The following is a 22,542-nucleotide window of genomic DNA, read 5'->3' on the forward strand; positions in this document are numbered from 1 at the left end:
CATCCTTAACACTTATCTTTTGACTTTGATAATAGCCATTCTAATGTCTGTGAGGTAGTATCTCATTGTGATTTTTATCTGCATATCCCTGATGATTAGTAATGTTGAGCAACTTTTCATTTACCTGTTGGTCATTTGTATGTGTCCATGCTGCCCAAAGAAATCTACATATTCAGTGCAATCCCTGTTGAAATTCCAATGGAATTTGTCACAGAAATATAAAAAACAATTCTAAAATTCATATGGAATCACAAAAGACCTGGAATAGGTAACACAATCTTGAGCAAGAACAAAGCTGTAGGCATCATACTTTCTGACTTCAAATTATATTACAAAACTGTAATAATCAAAACAATAGGTACCAGAGTAAGAACAGACACACAGACCAATGGGACAGAATAGAGATCCCAGAAATAAACTCATGCATATATTGTCATCTAATCTCTGACAAAGCCAGCAAGGATATGTGACAGGGAAAAAAGTCTCTTCAATAAATGGCATTGGGAAAACTGGATTTCCACATGCCAAAAAAAAAATCTGATTTCACCATACATACAAAGAAACTAACAATGGATTAAAGACTTAAAACCTGAAGCCATAAAACGTAGAAGAAGATATAGGGGAAAAACTCTATAACATTGATTTTGGCAATGATATTTTGATATGACACTAAAAATACAGGCAACAAAGGCAAAAAAGAGTGGTACTAAATGCAACTAAAACATTGCTGCATAGCAAAGGAAACAATATGAGAAGGCAACCTATAGATTAGAAGAGAATATCTGCAAACTATATAGCTAATAAGGGGTTAATATCTAAAATATACAAGGAACTTGTAGAACTCAATAGCAAAATAACCAATTTTAAAAATGGGCAAAGAACATAGATATTTTTCCCAAGAAAATATTTCTTCCTCTTGATGAGCATATGTTTTCAGAAGAAAAATTTTTAAGGGATATTATAAAATGTAAACTCATATTTGTGAAAATTACTTAAAATCTAGAGGAGCAACAGCTCCCTTTATATGAACATTTATTTATATAAATGTCATATGCCAAGTTATGTCATATTAGAAATAGTCTTATAAAAGATATGTCTTTGATAGCTTATGATAGGGAAAACTATCCATTACATGGCATAAAAATCACGTGAGACAATGCAAGAATTTTTCTTGACTTCAATAGCTCACGACTCGCTGTAAATATATAAAGGCAAACTGTCTTCCTCACTGACTCATTCTCATAGGCATAGCAGGGTCTACTTCTCCCCCTCCCTCAGTTTGGAGCCTAAGACGTGGTAGTTACCTAGCAAAACTGCAAAGCTAAAATCTCTGCTAATTGGCAACACTAAATAGTGTTAGCTGGGGATGTAGTGTTCGATATTTACTGTGTTACAATTAATGTGATATTGCCAATTTATTTTAATGTCTTATGATGAAACATTTAATATTTGGAAAGTGAAATACCATGTACCTGATGCATAACACATTTTAAGTTACTTGGCTCTAGTTGATAGCTCCATAATGAATGTAGTTATCTGTAGGTATTGTGTAAAGTCTTAAGCATAGCTATGGGTGTACTGGCATTCATCTTGAAAAACAGACTTCTGGACCATTTGAGTCCATGTTAAATGCTGAGTCATTTCTGCCTTCTCCCTGGTTGTGGGGCAGCTCAGTAGGGTGGCCAAATGACCTGTTTTCTAGTGGGCAGGGCTGTATCTGCACTGCAGGAAAACATTTTTAGTGTTGCATTTATGAAAGTATGCCAGGAGGCCAGAACGTGTCCTTACAGCAAAGATTTCCTGATGTGCTTATGCAAATTCAAACACTGCAAGCATGTCCTGAATTGGGAACCACATACTGACTTCAGGCCTCTAACAAAGGATATGGGAAGGAAGGGGTATGGGACTGAGCATCTTAGAAGAGTGTTTTGAAACAGAGAAGCCAATTTCAGTAGTATATCAACGGGTCTCTTTCTAAGAAGACATGACAAGGCTTTTCTCTGTTTCAAGCAGCAGTAAATAAGCTGTAATTCCTGTAAAGTTTTCTCAGAACTTGTACATATTTTTACTGAAAAAAGTAAACACCGTGTGCATGCGTGCTTTGGTATGTTCATGTCAGCTGGGGAGATTCATTTTTAAAAATACTTTGTGTTAATACAACCTGAGAATTTGAGGGGCTGGATCTTTTTGTGTGTTAGAGATATGCTCGAAGGCACATCAAGTACATAGGGGAAATTTGCTTTTGATATGACCATAAAAACTCAGGGAATTGTGGTATCTGCCTGACATATCAAATCTTGAGGGTCTTTTGGGAGCTCTTATTTACTGCTCACAAATTCTGAATTCCAGAGCTGGGATTTAGACTGAGTCATCTCTTCTGACCTCTAAATTTGTCTTAACTTCTAGTTCTATATTGCTTTTATGGCATAGACTGATGGGTAGTAGATTAAAAAAAAATAGGGTTGAAAAGAAAAAAAAATGGTGATATAAAATGGATAGGTTTGAGACTTTTAGGATAGGATAGAACAGCTTTGGGGAAGGCAAGACCTTGAAATTAGACATAGCGTGGAGGAAATGGGGCTCCAGAGAGAGATGAAAAGCAATCGGTTGGAGTCTAGGCAATCGGTTGGAGTTCAATTTTAGATGTAGTTGGGATGGGAATAGCTGTCATCACAAGAAAGGGGCCCAAGAACAGCCTGCAGGTGGAGATTGAGGCCGGCATTTGGCACCACAGAGGCTGGCTGTGGCCCAGTAAGTTTGGGACTGTGGTTGAGAGCTCCCAAACTGGACTGCAATTGTTGGGATGAGGAAAGTAGGTATACTCATTTTGCCCATTTGCTGTCTAGGCTGAGACATGACTTGATCTGAACAGTCTCTCCTCAGTATGAGATGATTCTTCTACATTCATAGCCCCTCATCAAATCTCCCCCTACCCTACCACCCCATCTCTGAAGGATATCTTGGTAAGTTTTCTTATTTCCCTCACCCTGTTTTTAGTTAATAAATTCCTAGTCCTGCCTATTCAGAACTTGGACTTTTTCATTAGTAGAGGGTGGTGTTGAAGATCGTGGACTCCTAAACCAGAGGTAGAATGTTTTAACTGTGTGAACTTGGGTAAGGGCCCTAAAGTCTCTGTCCTCAGTTTCTTATTATATAAAGACTATAGTATTTACTTAAAGTTTTTGTAGGGATGAAATTAGTTAATCCACATAAGGCACTCAGAACAGTGCCTGGCCTCTAAGTGTTTTGTATGTTTGTAATGGGTATTCTTGTCTGATTGTCCCCATTGACTGGGGGACCTAGGCCACATGGGCTGTTTTGTTATTTCTCCTCCAACGTTGGCATGTGAGAATTGGGTGTTGCCTGGTTAGGAACATATTTTGTTCCCTTCTAACTTCTTGTTTGTGTATACAACGTAAATGGAGGGGGTAAATTGGGAGGCAGAGACCATTTTGTGTAACTGGTCCCTGGATAACTTGGTGTCCATTCAGAGCCTTTGTATGGCTGGTACCCAACTGTGGGTCACATGTATAAATTACTTTGAGGGTCCTGTAGGCTTCCTCACTGGATTACTTCGACATGAGAGATGTCTTCCATCCTCCCAGCTTCTACCTCCAAAGACCCTACAGCCTCCTGCTACTGATGACAGGTGGACATCCCTTTTAAGCATCTTTTCTGCCTCATTCCCAGCAAACCAAAAGCTTTCAAGTGTTGAAATCTTAAAAGTAAACACCTTCAGAAAATCTCCCAACGGAAGTCTGAAATTTCAGTTTTTGAATATGAAGTCCACTTTAATAAGAAACAGTCAGACTCACTCCTACACAGTGCCATTCTGGCATGGCAAAGATATTGGTCTAGGGCCATTTTTAAAGGAATCTTGTCCAAGAGAAGGGGCAAATGGTAGGGCAAGGTGACATTGTAAACACCTGGCCAAAGGGGCATTACTTATATGAGTGGAAAATGAGGTGAGAGAATCCTAGTGATGGGAAAGTCTCCAAAGAACTCACATTGTGTACCATCGGAGAATGTCACCTTTAAATACCGTTCAAGCCCAGAGACAGCTGTGCCACTGTGAAATAATAAGAAACATATTTGGTCTCTCTCCTCCAGTTCCTGAAACAGCTGCTAAAACCCTGGTAAATTCCTGAGTGATGGAATGATAGAAGCATCTTTTAATAGTTGGTCTTAATCTATGGTTCCTGACCAAAGAGCTTCTAAGACCCTTGGAATCTCCAGAGAAATGTAATGTGTAATGTAATGTGCTAATGAATGACTGGTGGCTGGGGTCCCTAGACAGAATCAGGATACAGCTTTTTGCCAGAAAGACCAAGGCATGATTAGTGGGTTGAAACTTTCAACCCACCTCTCAGCCTCTTGAACCTCCATATAAGCCCTAAATGAAGGGATTTGGAGACCTTCCAGGTTGGTGAACACATCCACATGGCTGGAGATTGGTACCCCCAAAACTCCATGGGGACAGAAACTCCTGTGTTTGGGACCCTTCTTCACGTTATGTTCCTTATCATTTGGCTCTTCGATTGGATCTTTTGTAATTTTTTTTTTATGGTAAGCCATTAATAGTAAGGAAAATGTTTCCTTGAGTTTTGTGAGCTATTATAGCAAATTATCAAACTTGAGGGGGGAGTTGTGGAAAACCCTGATTTGTAGCCATTCAGACAAAAGTGTGAGTAACCTGGGGACCCACTACTTGTGACTGGCATTTGATGTGGTGAGATGGTCTTGTAGGACTGAACTCTTATTGTTGGACACCCAGTTGGTGTCTGAAGATAACTGGGAAATTGCTCAGTGTCAGGAGCAGGGTTATCCTGTATCTCTAACTATTCCTTCCCCTTCATCTCCGTCTCCAGTGCTCATTCTAGTGGGGTCAGAAACCACAGTTGGTTCTGAAGTGCAAAGGAGAAGCCCAAGCCTTGGAAATAGAGGCAAAACTTGCTGTTCCCTTTGCTGTTGTTGGCCTCTGGCTAAAAGTAGACAGTTAAGCAGGTAGAAGAAGCTTACCTTTAAATGAAGTTTGCAATTTTAACTATTACATGAGACTACAAAAATGTAAATGCTGTACTGAGAATGTCCTTGAGACTAGGTGTAACTTTTTGTTATTCAATAGTAACCAGAATAGCTTTAGGTTTTACCTGAGATTTTGTTCAGTATCAGGGAGAAAGGAGTGGCATGGTTGGTTTTCAGGAGGTAGTTGTGGGAAAGGATATAGCTGCTATAGGATTGCACTCTTCTGTATCCCACTAATTCACAATCATGGTTACATGCCCTTAGTTTTAATTAGGTCTCATTGATATTTTTATTGTTATTGCTAATACTTGAAATGAGTCTTGTATTTCATTCTGCATATGACTAGCCAGCTATCTCAGCACCATCTATTGAATAGGGAGTCCCTTCCCTATTACTTATTTTTGTTGACTTGTCAAAGATCAGATGGCTGGAGGTGTGCAGCTTTATTTCTGGGTTCTTGATTCTGTTTCATTGGTTTGTCTGTTTTTGAACCAGTACCATGCTGTTTTGGTTACTGTAGCCTTATAGTATAGTTTGAAGTTGGGTTGTACGATGCCACTGGCTTTGTTCTTTTTGATATTGGTAGTTTGATAGAAACAGTGTTGAATCCGTAGATTGCTTTAGGCAGTATGGCCATTTTAACAATATTGGTTCTTGCTTCAGGAATTTGTGTGAATTGTCCCATTGTTTTCTAAAGTGAAATATATCTGGAAAAGACTGAGGCCTTGTCTGATTTTTATTATCCTCAGATAACTTGATCATTTTTTTTGCTTGGAAGCTCAAATGATTCTTCATTATCCTTGAAGTAGAGAAGTTTGCTAGATTATTCCTGGTATTTATGATTCTGGTTAGTTTTCCTCGAGACATGTCCCCTTTTAATGTTTTTTCATTTCAGGATTTTTAAAAAAATTACGTTTCTAAATAAGTGTCCTGCTCTATCATTTCACTTTCTCCCTTTGGATAGCAAGTTATGCCTATGCCTTTCCCTTGCAACTGTCATTTTACTTATAATTCTTTTAAAACGTTTATTTCATCTTATTCACTTCCTCATTTCTCTTTGTAGTCCCTTCTGCATTTTCAGCTCTGTCCTTCTCCATATATAATCCTTATAATTTTGTGTTTACTTCTCTCATGGTTCCACTACAGCACCACCTACCTTGTTGCCCCCACCCCCAAATTATCAAATTCTGCTAGTCATGTTCCATCTCATCCTAATTTTTCCTCTATCTTTACCCTGAGTTTTTTCATCTCTGCATTGTGTTCTTGTTTTATAGAGCCATTTTTTTAGGTTTTAAATATTCATGGTAAAAAGTTTGACAGTATTTATCTGCCTCAGGGCCAAAGGTTTCTGGTAGGGTTATGTTTCTATTTGTTTTTCTTGTTTTTTTTCTTGCAATCTTTTTAGTGGATCTTATTTTTCCTGTTTTGCTTTCCTTTTGATTATTCATCTTTGAAAGAGATAAATTTTTCCCATACTGGCTGTTGCAGGATGATTAATTTGGGGAGGGTTATAGACCATGTTCTAGACTAGATGGAATTTTTATCATCCAGCATTTTTTTTTTTTTCTGTGTGAGTTTGTTTAAACTTGACTTTTCCCAAGACAAAGTAAACAGGCAGTTGGTAAACTTTTTACTACTATTCTCTTTTCAAAATGGCAGCCACTACTTACAAACAGCTCATCTAGGGAGCTTTATCATCTCTGCTTCTCGGAGCCATATCCAGTCCAGTGAAGCTTGTACTTACCTGTGTACCCTGCTCTTCCTTTGTGAAAATGGACTTAAATTTTTGTACGTTGACATATATCCTTTTGGGTTCAAGACATGGATGCTGGCAACTGCCTCTTAAATCTGAAAAGTTCAAGGAGAATTAAGATTTGCTATACTTACTAAGTAAATCTTAGTTTGATTTACTAAGGTCTGTCTCCGCTCTCCATTTCACATCTTCAGACATATAACTTCATCTCTACTGTTTTTGGCAGCCCTTTCATATATATTTGAAGTTTGGGGTTTTATCTGTACTCTAGTTCCACTGAAAGTCAAGTTTGCTTTTTGTTTCCTTTTCTCCTTAATTGAAGTGTTTTGCAAAACACAGTTCTCAGATATACACATTGTAATTACTTGGAGTATTTATTAAAAATTCAGATTCCCAAATGTGATGGCTAATATTGAGTGTCAACTTGATTGGATCGAAGGAGGCAAAGTATTGTTCCTGGATGTGTCTCTGAGGGGGTTGTCAAAGGAGATTAGCATTTAAGTCAGTGAGCTGGGAGATCCAGACTCACCCTCAGTCTGGGTGGGCACCATCTAAATGCTGCCAGAGTGGCTAGGATAAAGTAGGCAGAAGAACATGGAAGGACTAGACTTGCTGAGTCTTCTGGCCTTTATCTTTCTCCTATGCCGGATGCTTTCTGCCCTCAAACATCAGACTCTAAGTTCTTCAACTTTTGGACTCTTGCATTTATACCAGTGGTTTTCCAGGGGCTCTTGGGCCTTTGGTCACAGACTGAAGGCTGGGCTGTCAGCCCCCTACTTTTGAGGTTTTGGGCCTTTGACTGATACACTACTGGTTTTCTTGCTTCTCAACTTGCAAATGGCCTGTCATGGTACCTTACCTTGTGATTGTGTGAGTCAATTCTCCTTAATAAACTCCATCTCAAATATACATATATCCTATTAATTCTCTCCCTCTAGAGAGCCATAATATCCCAAGGTTTTTTCCAAGGCTTGCTAATTCAGAGCCTCTTAAGCTGGCTTTCAAGATTCAAAATTTTTAATAAGTACCCATTATGATTTTTACATACATGGAAGTTGATAATCACTATTTTAGTTGAATAAGTTTTAAAGAGGTAACTTTCTCCATCGAATGTGGTTTTCAAAACATCTGCTACCTAACACATTTCGTAATGTAATTTCTGCACCATTGTTTTGTCTTTGTATTGCTCTCTACTGTATAGAACCAAGATTCTACATACGATTACTTTCTTATTTTCCAAGTCTATAAAAATCTGCAGAGGCTTCAATTCACTTTGGGTGTATCAGTCCATATACCATGCATATTTTTAAGTCTTATCCATTGTCTAAAATTCAGAAAGTTTTCCCATCTTCTTGATTTGTCTCAATACCCAGTGAGTGATGACTTCAAATATAAATATTGGCAGCTGTGAGAGCTATATAACATATCCAAGTCTCTTGAGCACCCCTTAAAGAACTTGTAAGATTTACTTAGTATGTATAGCAAGTGTTAATTCTCCCAAGTTAAACCTCTTGTGGCCAGCTTATTGGAGCTGTGAAAATGGAGATGCTTTACTGAGAGTGGAAAGGGAATTTGTAATTGTCTTTCATCTCCCCCGCCTACCATTCCAAATATGACAGCAAGGACTGGGAATTTCAAGAGTAAAGAAGGTGGCATTTTGTGTTTCAGATGCCTTGATTTTTGTCACACTCAGTTGCCTGTGAGCTGATCCCTTTCATGCTGTTTAGAGGTTGACTTCAAAATGACGACTAATTAAAAGTAGAAAATTTAGTATCTTTTGAACATGAGTACTTCTATAGAGATGAGAGAGGTAGATGCCCTAGATTTAAAATGATTTACTTTTAACTCTTTGGCCAAATTGAGCATCATCGTGGCTTACTAATAAATACAGCTCACAGTTTTCTATAAAGATATATCTTAATTTCCTTTCCGGATCTAACAAAGTGGTGTGTCTCTGTCCCCAGGGTGTTTTTCCCATGGACATTAATACGATCTGAATATTAACTCAAAAAGAAAATACTTTGGAGGTCTTTGGAAGGGTATGTATCAGTTTAAATCTTAGATAACAGAGCTCAATGCTACCAAGGCTATAGCATATTGAAAAGCATTTAAACATTTTTCTCCAAATGGTTGTCAGGTTTTAATTTTTTAGCCTTATGATTTTTGACTGTCAGTGAATACAGCCAATGTGCAGCAGAGTTTCCCTGACTTAGCCAAGGTGTTTGCTAGTGGGTAAGGGCACAAGGCAGGGTCAATGCCACAGATGAAGCAATCTCCCCTAAAGCAGCTTTCGAAGTGACATTTGTGGAAGGTAAATGTTGCTGCCTATTGCTAGCAACCCTTGAGAACAATAGTTCAACCTGACATACATAAAATGTTTAGGTTAAAACACAATTTTATATAGAAACACTTAGGGCAACCATGCCTTGGGCCAAGAAAAGCAATATACTGTGCAATATATGGTTCCTTTTGCTAATGGCAGTGAGGGTTAGCATTCAAAGAACAGTTATGATTGAAATTGTTCTGTTATGCACACAAATCATAAAAGGTGGATAAGAGAAGGTTGTTAACATCTAGAATGCCAGCTATGTACCAGATATAAAAATTAGGAGTCTTTCATATTTCATTGTATGACATCTTTACTTTTCCCAAGTCAAAGTAAACAAGCATTTGTTAGGATTCACATTTAAGTGACATAAAAACTGAGAAGAATTAAGTGGCCAAGTCACTTAGGTTGTAAGTGGTAGAGTTTGGGGTTTGTATCCAGGCAGGATTGGCTAGAAAGATACCTCGCAAATCCTTCACTGTCCTTTTACCACCTTTCTGCTTCCTCACAGGGATATTTGGACCAAGTTTGAAAATGTATCAAAATGCTTTGAACTTTCTGCAGTGTTCTGCATGTTGGTCATCTTTGTTTATTTCTTTGGCAAGAATCATAGTGTAATATGCATAATCAGTACATGTACATTTGTAGAAATAAAGTTTGGCAGAATTCTTACCCTGAGTAGTGAAAAGGATTCTGGTCTTTTGATTCAGAAAGAATCCAGAGGGAACTGTCCTTGAGCAAGTTACCTTGTAAACCTCAGTTTTCTCTACTGTAAAATGGTAATGATTATCATATCATAATATCATACCATTACCATAATACCAACCTTTAAGATTGTGGAATGAATTAGAAATATGTAAAGAGTCTAGAACAGTGTCTAGCATACAACAGGAGCTTAAAAAATTACTATTACTGTTACTATTGACATGCATGAGAATTCATTGAACACTATGCTGCTGTATCCTTTGTGAACAGTGATTACTGAGCCTCTAAGTCTTATTTACACCTGTTTTTACTCTACAAATATTCTCAGATAATGATACCAATTGGGTATGGTAATGACAATTCAAATACTCTTTACTTACCTATATAGTAAACCAGTGAAAATTTCAAGACAACAATTGGCTGTGTATATTTTCTGCAAGAATTCAGATACTTTTATAATGGTGAATGCTGCCTAGTTTCATGAAGAGATTTTCATTTAAATTAATTTGACCTTCAAACATTTACAATAGAATATTAATATAAAGAACAATAAATACCTATCAGATTTATCAGATCAATGGATATTATCAAGATTTTGTCACATTTATTTTTGTCCTTTTGTTTTTTACCCCCGTTTTTGCAGTATGTTAAGGAAAATACTAGATACGTTATTCCTATGGCTTTCAAAATGCATCTACATAAGGGCAGTTTCTTCCATATGACAATATTATTATTATTATTATTATTATTTTTTTTTTTGAGACGGAGTCTCGCTCTGTCGCCCGGCCTGGAGTGCAGTGGCCGGATCTCCGCTCACTGCAAGCTCCGCCTCCCGGGTTTACGCCATTCTCCTGCCTCAGCCTCCTAGCACATCCAACAAAACTAGTAGTAATTTTTTGGTATTATTCAATACTCAGTCCACTATCTAATTATTCCAGTTGTCCCAAAGACTAGGAAAATATTGCCTTAACATAACATATTAACTTAACTAAATGCAACCTGTGGGACTTGTGTTAAGTCTCTTAAGCATTTTTGTTTTTAAATCTAGAGCAGCCTCTTTTCCCCTAAGGCCGCTTCTTTTCATGTCATTGATTTGTGCAGAAACTGGGTCACATTCTGTGGAATGTGCCACATTCTGGATCTGTGTCTTTACTTCCTTGTGACTTTAACTTGTTTTCTCTATTATTTCTTACAAATGGAAGTTAGCTCTATACTAGAGGCTTGATTATATTTAGGTGCAACTTTTTTTGGCCAAAGATATTCAAAGATGATTCTAGGTGTTTCATAAAGAGGCCACAGTAGCTGGCTGTCCTAGTTTTCGGGATGCTGAAATTGAGCAGTTCAAGGTACTGACAGACTTCTGTTGAAAGTCATTGTTGGATATTATTTCATTAGGAGATACAAAGTGGTGCATATCTCAATTCTATTTCTTTTTTCAAAGCAAAGCTTTATTGAGCAGTAATTGACATACAACAAACTGCACAGATTTAAAATGTGTAATTTGAAATGTTGACGTAGGTACACCTGTGAAACTATTATCACACACAAGAAAATGAGCCTATTCATCACCCTTAAACGTTTCCTCATGCTTCTCCATAATCCTTCTCAATCCCCCTTTCTACCCCCGTTCCCAGGCAACCTGATCTGCTTTCTGTCATCAGTTCATTTGTATATTTCTTATTTTTCTCTAATATTCATCTTAAGTGAAATAATCATGGTTTATAAAATAAAAATAATTTTAGAAAAATGAGATTGGGTGCAGTAGCTCACGCCTGTCATCCCAGCACTTTGGGAGGCAAAGGTGGGCAGGTCCCTTGAGATCAGGAATTCAAGACTAGCCTGGCCAACATGGTAAAACCCTGTTTCTACTAAAAATACAAAAATTAGCTGGGCCTGGTGGTGAGTGCCTGTAATCCCAACTACTCAGGAGGCTGAGGCAGGAGAATCACTTAAACCCAGGAAGCCCAGATTGGGGCACTGCACTCCAACTTGGGCGACAGAGCGAGAATCTGTCTCAAACAAACCTACAACAAAGAAAATGGTTTGTCATTCAGGGTGATCATTTTAGAAGTTAAAATTTTCTACTTTGTTACATGTGAAAAACATTACATTTTTTGTTAACTGGGTAATATGTCATTGATACAGCAAGCAATAGGGGAATGAACTGGCTCTAGAGCTTCCCAACACTAATTAGGCTTTAGCTTTTCCCCATGAAAGTTATTTGACAAACATTTTTGTTTTCCTTACAACTTTTTATAGATCTTTAGAATTCAAAAGGTAATATTAACTGGAATAATTTATTAATTTCCCTTAACTATTCAGGCCTAGCTGCTTGTATTACAATAAAATATATAATTGCTATCATCTACACAGTGTTTTTCCCCTTTATTGAAACTGTAAGAGTGAGTTATTTTTTCCTTCTAGTTCTCAGATTTTAATTTATCTTTAGCTAACTAACTACCTTATGAAGAGCAGAGTACAATGTGTTATCTATCTTCCTCATTTGCAAGGCGCATGAATTGTGGAGTAGAGATACCTGATTCAGTAGGACCAATGACTTTTAGGCAGTTCACCTCAATTCTTAGCACAAGGAATACATTATAATCAAATGTTGGCTCATATAGATTGTGGTGCTATCCTGGAAAGACAGAAACTTGGTAAGCAGCAAATGAAATGCTGCAACTATTGAAAAAGATGGGGAGGCCGAGACGGGCGGATCGCGAGGTCAGGAGATCGAGACCATCCTGGCTAACACGGTGAAACCCCGTCTCTACTAAAAATACAAAAAAAACTAGCCGGGCGAGGTGGCGGGCGCCTGTAGTCCCAGCTACTCGGGAGGCTGAGGCAGGAGAATGGCGTAAACCCGGGAGGCGGAGCTTGCAGTGAGCTGAGATCCGGCCACTGCACTCCAGTCCGGGCGACAGAGCGAGACTCCGCCTCAAAAAAAAAAAAAAAAAAAAGATGGGTCAGGTGTGGTGACTCACACCTGTAACCCCAGCACTTTGGGAGGCTGAGGCGGGTGGATCACTTTAGGTCAGGAGTTCGAGACCAGCCTGGCCAATGTAGTGAAACCCTGTTTATACTAAAATTACAAAAATTAGCCAGTCATGGTGGCATGTGCCTATAATCCTAGCTACTCAGGAGGCTGAGGCAGGAGAATTGCTGAAGCCCAGGAGGCAGCGGTTGCAGTGGGCTGAGATTACACCACTGCGCTCCAACCTGGGTGACAGAGTGAGATTCCATCTCAAAACAAACAAACAAACAAACAAACAAAAATTCTCACAGTGCAATAGGAAACAATTTCAAAATCAGTGCAACATGAATGTGATGACAGCTAAATTTTTAAAATTCCTCAAACTCATTTTTTAGACTAAACAGACCAACAAGAATAATAAATGAAAATACTCATAAATATAGCAACAAATTGATGGGAAATTCTTGCTAAATGCCAGAATGTGTGGCCAAATTACCAACAGCAATGGGAACTGTATAAGATAAATAGCTTTGTTGCAGTGAAGAACAAAAAATGAAAAAACAAAAATGCCAAAAATATTACTCCTATACCTTAACTGACTACATGGTTACTTTCTAGCTCCTGGTAATGCTTTTTTTTTTTTTTTTTTGGTCTTAAAGTCTATTAATATCACTTACCAATTTTTATCATTACGTATCTCATATATCATCCACTTTATTTTTTATTTTCAACATTTATGTATCCATGCATTTTAGATGTGACGTATAAAAAGGGAATATGGCTGGAAGCAGGACAGATAGTATTATTCCACATGGACATACTGGTTATGACCAGTGTAGTTCTGTTAGTTGGTAAATCCACTCTGGTCAGTACCTGTACTACACCAAATGTCAAATATTTGCAATATCCCTAGCTGAATTTTATTTTTTAGTGCAATATAACAATCTTTGTCATTCAACTAGAGAGCTAAGTCCATTTATATTTGTTGTGATTAATAATTATTTTCTACCATCTTATGTGGCTTATATTTATCTCACTGTTTTATTTTGAGGCCTTTGCTTGGTATCATTTTGCTGAATACTATTTCTCTAGACGTTCATTTCTGATGCTTCATTTTCTTATTTAGTTTGTGATTTTTGTCTATGAACTGATTATTTTTCTTAGATGTTTCTTGGAGAAATGCTTTCAGAAACAGGGTGAGGTTTATTGCTCCAAAGAGGATGTACGTTTGCTACTGCCCGTCAATTGTAGCTACTGCCCGCCTGTGACTACTTCAGTTTCAGCTAAACTCTCTGAAGTATTTTGGATTACACAAGTAGAGTGAATTCAGGCTACAAAACATTGTAAAGACCAATAAATCTCAAGGGAGACTTATTTTCCCTTTATTCACAGAAATAGCCTATTTCCTCTTTGATATTTTATGATCAACCAAATAATTCCTACCCCTGTCCCGTCCCCTCCAAAATGTCCATTTCCTAACCCCTGAAAACTATTAATATTACTTTATATGGCAAAAGGGATTTTGCAGATGTGATTATGTTAAAGATCTTGAGATGGAGAAATTATCCTGGGTTAAATGGATGGGCCCAATGTAATCACAATGGACCTTATAAAAGGGATACAAGAAGTTAGAGTGATGTGAGAATGGGGCCACAAGCCAAGGAATAGAGTAGGTCTCTAGAGGTTGAAAAAAGCAATGTCTTAGACTCCTTGGGCTGCCTTAAACTATCAGAGACTGGGTGGCTTAAACAAATAAATTTATTTTCTCATAGTTTTGGGTCCTAAAAGTTCTAGATCAAGGTTCTTGCCTGTTTAGTTCCTGGTGAGAACCATCATCCTGGCTTATAAATGTCCACCTTCTTGCTAAGTCCTTGCATGGCCTTCTCTTGGCACATGATCTTTTCCTTTCTCTTCTTCTTCTAACTCCACAAGCCCTATCAGAAAAAGACCCACCCTTATGACCTCACTCAACTTTAATTATCTCTTAAAGATTTTATTTTCAAATATAGTCAACATGATTTTTTCGGGGGGCAGCGGGGAGGGAACAGTTCAATCCACAGCAAGCAAGGAAAAAAATTCTTCCCTGAAGCTTCCAGAAGGAGTGTAGCCTGTCAAAACCTTGATTTTCGATTTCTGGCCTCCCGACTTGTAAGATAATAAACTGGTGATGTTAAGTAACTGAGTTTGTGGTAATCTGTTACAGCAGTGATAGGAAACTAATACATTCCTTTTGATATTTTTTGGTGACCTTTCAATGTAAGATGAGTGACCTTTGGAATTCCACCTTTTCTAGGAAAACATAGTCTTCTATGAAACTACCCACTTTGGGTGGTTTGGCTCGACCCTCTGGTGCTCTGTGCAGCTGCCAATGAGGAGCTAGCAGGTCCAGAGCTTGGCAGAAGCCTTTGTGGTGGAAAGTTGCTTTGGTACCCTCACTCGCCCCACCTCCCAGTCTTTTTCTTTTTTTTTTTTTTTTTTTTGGTTCCTGTATATTTTCTCTGACAGCTCATCAGTGCCTTTTACAGATCATGTTTTAAATATTTTATCCAGCATTTTAGCTGTTTCAATCATGTGGGGTTTTCAGAATGTGAAGTCTGTCATAATGCTGGAAATGGAAGTCTGGGGAGCCTTTCACAATTACCTTCCTAAAGTATTCCTCCCACTGCACGGCAGGGTGCACAGATGTCATCAATTTCTATCTTATTGGCCCTCTGGAGCCTGGAAGTTCCCTAAAGCCAGAATTTCTCTGTCAACTTATTATCTCAGGAGAGTGAGAACTTAGACTAATGATTTAATTTATATCATGGGCTCCTTAGGGACTGTTTTTCTAAACAATTCATTATCTATTATTCATAAAGTATTTCCTTGTAGGGAAGAATTTGGCTGCCAAGTTGTACTTGAGGAAATGGCTATTGAAACTGACTCTGTTTATACTCCTGTATCATAATTATCTGGTGGATAGTTCTTAAAGCTTTTAGTAGTTTTCTTCTTCTTAATCTTCAAAATGCAAAGAAGTCTGGAATAAGGACATGAGTTGCATCTGCTGTTACTGTTCCTCTCCTAGAAGATTTTATTTTCCTTTTTTCAGTGTGTAGATTCTCAGCTAATTTACTCAGGGCTTCTCTGTGTTTAACTCTGTCAAGAAAAAATAACCCTGAAAATAATAGAAGGAAATGATGTGGCAAGGGATGGGATGAGGGGCAGAAACTCAATCAGCTAGATGATTGTTTTTCTTATCCCACCTTGAATCATCTCTGTTAACAAGGAGAGCTTAATTTCTTTTCATATCCAGCATACTTGAAAGCCAAGCACATTACTGCTAAGAGCTACATTTCATGTATTTTTTGCTCATAACAGTATTTATTTTGTAATAGCTTTAATAAAGAAGTCATTGTGGTTGAGTCACAGATAATGTTTTTTAAAAAGTACATTTTCTATAAGGATGTCAAGACAAGCCACTAAAATGCTTGAGATATAGAGAATAAAATCTATTAATAGTTCAGTGGAGTCAGAATGTTCCCGTTTTAAATACAAATGGCAAAGCCCAAATATTTGATGTTAGATGGTAGAGTTTAGCAATATAAATTAGAAACATGGAAACAATGTAAATGAATATACATTTTTGGTGAATTCTGAGGGTTTTCTCTGGGGGAATCAGGGTTATTAGAATACAGGCTACAATTAGAGTGTATGTATGTCAACGAAATTTGGGGGAACCCAAATGTGGAGTTAGTTTTACCATAATCATCAGAAAAGTGACTACGTTCTTAGTTTATTACATATTGATGAAGCGTTTTGAAAAATAATTGCTGCTGTATCAACTATGTATAGTTGTTTTGAAAAACTACATGATATAGTTATTGGCTTCTAATCTTGTTCTGTAGTGAACATGAGATTTTACGTAAAAATTTTGATTTTTTTTTGAAGGCATTATTTTGCAATTTATTCTCACTGAAAGAGAATCATTTTTTACTGGAGAAAATTAGTTTCCTGAATTGTTTCTTATATATTATATTATTTTCTATGAATCTACCTTGCCCTTTAGATGGTTTTTTATTTCTCAACTAAGTGGCTCTATTTTTAGTATTTCGTAATGCTGAACACTACAATACTCATATTTTACTGCTTGTTTGGGAAAATGTTTTGTTATATCCATTTTGACTTGTGGTAATCAGCACTGAAGGCAGTAGTCAAGAAAAGGCTTTAGATAATTTCAGTATAATGTTTTCACTACTTTTTATATGACATCCTCAGTACAGTTTAAATTTTATTTATCCTTGAACTGTTTTTGCACACTGATCACGTGTCTTTGCCTGAAGCTGGTATGGCCAGTCAAGAAGTGTGAGTTAAACTATAAATTGTTCCTTCCAGTGTGCATTACTACGTAGTTCTATTTGGTAAATTTCAGATAATGGTATGAACTTTCCAAAGATATTTGACTCCCACTGTCATCTCAATGATGAATAATTGTGTTACAGTGAGAGCACCTTCACCAAACTCTGCTCCTTCTCCCAGCCCACTGGCTTACCCAGGCCTTCTGTTCTTCAGTAAGGCATTGTCTGATGCTCCCTGGTGTTAACCCCGCATAGCAGTGGATTGTATATCAGCACATCCACTTCTGCTCTCATCTATTCTTTTATACCTACCAAGAATCATTTTGGCTGTTCAAGGGTACAGTCTTGATTTCCAAAGATAAAGAGAAAAGGGGTACACTCTTTTTAAAGACATAATACTTGCAAGGGAAATATAGTTATTCTAACATTGGGCTTTGCTTTCTCATCAGCAATAGGGAAAGTTAGAAGACGGTTAAAAATACACTGTTGAAATGGAAGGCCTTTAACCCAATAATCTTAGAGAGTGAAGCTATCATTCATTTATGAGGGTAAAAAAAAATAACATTTTTGGACATGGAAAGATTCAGCATGTACCATGAACTCTACCTAAAGAAAATACTGAGGAATTTAACCAAATGACAATTAATTCAGAACAGATTTCAAGATAGGGGAAGTAAGGAAAAGAGGAAAGCATTGTAAGCAATGACTCTTGTTAAATATATGTGGTTAGATCTAAAATGGGTTTTTGAAATAGAGGTAAGAATTCTTGACACATCAGATTATACTGTAAGGGATATAAGTTATTATTCAACTGCATCTCACTAATAATTAGGTTTTTAAGCCCAAGAGGTGGACAGAATGGGAAATACACTTTCTTTTTCTGTAAATATTTTTAAAGCACATGCTAAATGCTTTGCTTTAGGCACTGAGGTAGACAAGCTCATAATTTTATATATCCATTCTAGTAGAGAAGAGATAACACATTCACAGGTAAACAAGATAATTTGAATATTAAGTACTATGAAGGATTTTAAAATAAGGTAATTGTGTAGTAGTTGAGGTGGGGGTAGTACCTTAGGATGGATGATTGGGTAGTATCTCTACAAATGCAGTGACTTTTGGTCTTAGACTTGAATGAGAAGGGGCAGCACAGTTGAGGACACTGGGAAATGAGATTATTTTATTATTTGGCTCAGAATGACTTCTTTTCCAATGACAAGTTTGTACCTCTCTGGAGCCTGATGGCTGCAGGGAACTGTGGGCTGGGTTCAGTGTGTAGAACTTTCTGGTGGACTAGCCGTATCCCTGGAGTTAAAAGCCATTGGATGTGGAGAACTCTGGAATCCCATAGATTCCCTGATCCTTAAGAGGCCAAGGAGAATTGTGCACGGGCCAAATCCTTCCTGCATCAGAGACTTAAGAGTATAGACAGAATAGAGAGCAGGAAGGATTCTTTCAGATTCTTCAGCAGAAGGTAGTTTGTCTGCTTCTATACCATAAACCCGAGGGACTATCCTTCACCTTCTTCTGCTTGTAGATTTCCTGCTTTTCAGGATACTTTTAAACCAGATCTAAGTCTTCAGTGAGCCGTTGAAGAAACATAATAATGCAACTAAGGGAGGCTCAGAATCCAGAGAAGTAAAGCAGAACAATCAAAATGTATGTGCTTCTGCTTTCAAATTTTAAAAAATAAAAATTATAAAAAATATGTGCTAAGTAATACCACTGAAATTAGGGAGATATTATAAGGAAGTCTTAATCTCTGCAAAATGTAGTGTGTGGAAAGTAGGTCAAGAAGCAAAAGAATTTTAAAGTACTTAGGGGATGGGAAGGATGAAAGAGCAAGGCTTTATCTTATTAAAGCCAGGAAGGAAAGAGAGAGAAATAGACACCTTGTATGACAGAGTAGGATACAATGCATCATCACAGTAATGCATCATGGGAAACAATTGATATCTTGTTTCAAATAACTGCAGAGTTACAGCTATTTCATTAACAGTGCTGGCAGTCAAAAATTAGTAAAATAAAGTTTATCAGAATTTTCAGAGACAGGAAGAAGAATGGAATAAACAGTTTGATTTAACAAAAGAGAAGGAAAAAGATAATACTATTAAAGATAAATGGAAAATAGAAGGCTAAAATCAAGTATTTCACACACAATACATATGAATGGATTAAATTTTTCCATGTGAAAATTTCAATATCAACTATAAGACATACCTCAAATCAGTGCTCTTTACCAAAAACACATAACAATCATGATCAAAATTAAAGGCATAGGCCAAGAATTGGCAAGCAGATACAAAAGAAATCAGGATTGGTAATGCTAATAGTAGTAAAAGTGTAATGTAAAGAGAATTAAAGAGTGACGATATAGAATAATAAAAGGCAAAATATACAAATAAGATACATATGTATGTATGTACATGCATGTGTGTATGAAAGCCCAGGCTATGCAGAAATGTGAAAATATTTATGGAAACTTGTCTCACAACAGGCCGTGTATGATCCAGAACACTGAGGGAAAGCTACAACAAAACACTTATTGAGGAATGCACTTTAAACCTAGACTTCAAGAATATCCAAGACAACTTTCCAGATAAGATGAACTTGTAATCAATTGCAAAATGAAGACCAAATGAATTGCAAAACAAAGCCATCATGAATTACCTGAAACAAACTGAATGAGAATCAAAGTCTGCAGATACTAGAATTTATCTGCACACAATATAAACAGAATGTTTACTATGTTTAAAGAAACAAGATATATCTAAATTATGATCATAATACTATAAAAATGACCTGTAAATAACTGTATAGAATTTATAAAGATAATTTTTTTCAAAATGAAAATTTTATTGGATAGTTAAAGCTGAAGAGAGAATCATCCAAAAATAGACGCAAGACAAAGCGAACTGGCATGAGGAGAATAAGGGATACAGCTATTAGAACTAATGGCTGAGAATTTTCTAGAATTGCTGAAAGATTACATTTATCAGATTCAGAGTACCCAACATACTCCAAATGAAATACATAGACATATAAAACTAGACATTTGGTAGAAAAACTACAGAGCAGCAAAAGGGAAGCAAGAAGGAATGATAGACCCGCTGAGTCTAGTCAACAGCAATACAAATCAACAGCAGTACAAAATCTTCAAAGGGCTTAGAAAAATGAAATTATATACCCATTAAGTAAGACTACTTTTCAAGAACAAGGGCAAAATAGATATTCTTTAGACAAAATTAAAAGTGTACACCAGTTTTAGTGCATATAAAACATATACTTAAATATTCCAGAAGCAAGCATTAGAAATGCAAAAAAAAAAAAAAACTAGGAAAGAAATCTGTAAATAAATGCTAATTATATGCAAGCACTACATATAATGTCTAATTTGTGAGTTTTAAAAATAAACGATGGACAGGAGTAGCCTATTGGGAAACAGGTAGTTTAGAGCTAGAGCACTTAGGTTTTCGTACAAGCTAAGAGAAGAGGTAAACATGGGTTCTAAATTTTTTAAATATATGTGCTTATTGATTTAGGGTTGCTCTGAAAGGATAGAAATAGAATAAAATAACTCATAGAAAATGGAAATTAAGGGAAAACTCTAAGCAAAGATCACAAGAAATGAATAAAAGCAACTGAGAATGGTTTGGCTGTGTCCCTACCCAAATCTCATCTTGAATTCTCATGTGTTGTAGGAGGGACCTGGTGGGAGGTGATCAAATTGTGGGGGCACATCTTTCCCATGGTAGTCTCATGATAGTAAATAAGTCTCATGAGATCTGATGGTTTAAAAAGGAGGAATTTCCCTGCACAAGTTCTTTTTGCCTCCTGCCATCCATGTAAGATGTGATTTGCTCCTCCTTGCATTCTGCCATGATTGTGAGGCCTCACCAGCCACTTGGAACTGTTTAAACCTCCTTCCTTTGTAAATTGTCCAGTCTTAGGTATGTCTTTATAAGCAGCATGAAAATGGACTAATACGCAACATAGGAGAAGCAAATTGAAAGTACTACATAAGATATTAGAAATGAGTCCATATATTAGTAATAACTATAGATATAAATATAACTGTCCATTTAAAAGACGTTTAATGTTTAACAGATTATGTTAAAAACAAAAACAATATTGCTCTTGTTTACAAAAGACACAATTAAAACATTAGGTTATAGAAGCCTTTGAAATAAAAAGATGGAAAAAGTGAAAAGAAAGATGGTGTAGCTATTCAAATATCACAAAATAAATTCTTTCTAACAAAAATTATTATAGTATCATACTCCATATTGATGAAAGATTCAAATACCTAGGAAGATTTAACAACTTTTATTTATACACCTAACAATAGCTTCAAAATATGGAAAGCAAAAATTGACAGAGAACAAGGAAACTAATGACCTTCACTATCATAGTGGGAGACTCTAATTAATACAAACTGTCTCCATAATTGTTAAATCAGGCAGCCAATATATCAGGATATAAAAGATCTGAACAACACAATTAGCAATATTGATCTAGTAGACATATACAGAACATTGCATAAAACAATTGAATAATAACTTTTTTTTTTTTTTTTTTTTGGAGACGGAGTCTCGCTCTGCCCCCAGGCTGGAGTGCAGTGGAGCGATCTCGGCTCACTGCAAGCTCCTCCTCCCGGGTTCCCGCCATTCTCCTGCCTCAGCCTCCCGAGTAGCTGGGACTACAGGCGCCCGCCGCTACGCCCGGCTAATTTTTTTGTATTTTTAGTAGAGATGGGGTTTCACTGTGTTAGCCAGGATGGTCTCGATCTCCTGACCTCGTGATCCGCCCGTCTCGGCCTCCCAAAGTGCTGGGATTACAGGCGTGAGCCACCGCGCCCGGCGAATAATAACTTCTGAAGCACACAGGAAACATTACATAAATTGACCATTTAAGAGGACATTTGCCATCAATATATTTCACATGATTGAGACTATTCATACCACACTTTTTTACCACAATATAATTAAGTTAAAATGGCTGGCATAAAAATAACAAACTCCAATGGCAGAAAATGCTAATTATCCTCCAGTGTCCATTCTTTCTTTTAGAGCCAGAATTTGCGAAGGTTTGGCTAGGAACATGGTGCTTCTGCCTACCTTGTAACTAACTTCTGAAGATCAAGTTTTGGAGTGGTAAGTGCTTGATGGAACTTCCTCATGATATGTTTAAAAAAGGAAATGACTTTTAAGTCATGTATTTTCTTTGTTCCTACACACAGACTGGGATACAGGCAGTGTCTGGGTGAGGCAGCCTCTTCTTACAAAGGAGGGGCTCCACCCTAGGGGTTGGGAGAATTGTAAACTAGACCAGCTCTTGGGGCAGAGCAGCCACCTCAGTGGGGTCTGCCCACCTAACTGAGTGAAAAATAAACTTCATTATTTTTTGAGCCACTTTAGTTGTTAAC

The sequence above is a fragment of the Trachypithecus francoisi genome, unplaced genomic scaffold (assembly GCF_009764315.1).
Source record: "Trachypithecus francoisi isolate TF-2019V2 unplaced genomic scaffold, Tfra_2.0 Lachesis_group5, whole genome shotgun sequence".
Classification (NCBI taxonomy): domain Eukaryota; kingdom Metazoa; phylum Chordata; class Mammalia; order Primates; family Cercopithecidae; genus Trachypithecus; species Trachypithecus francoisi.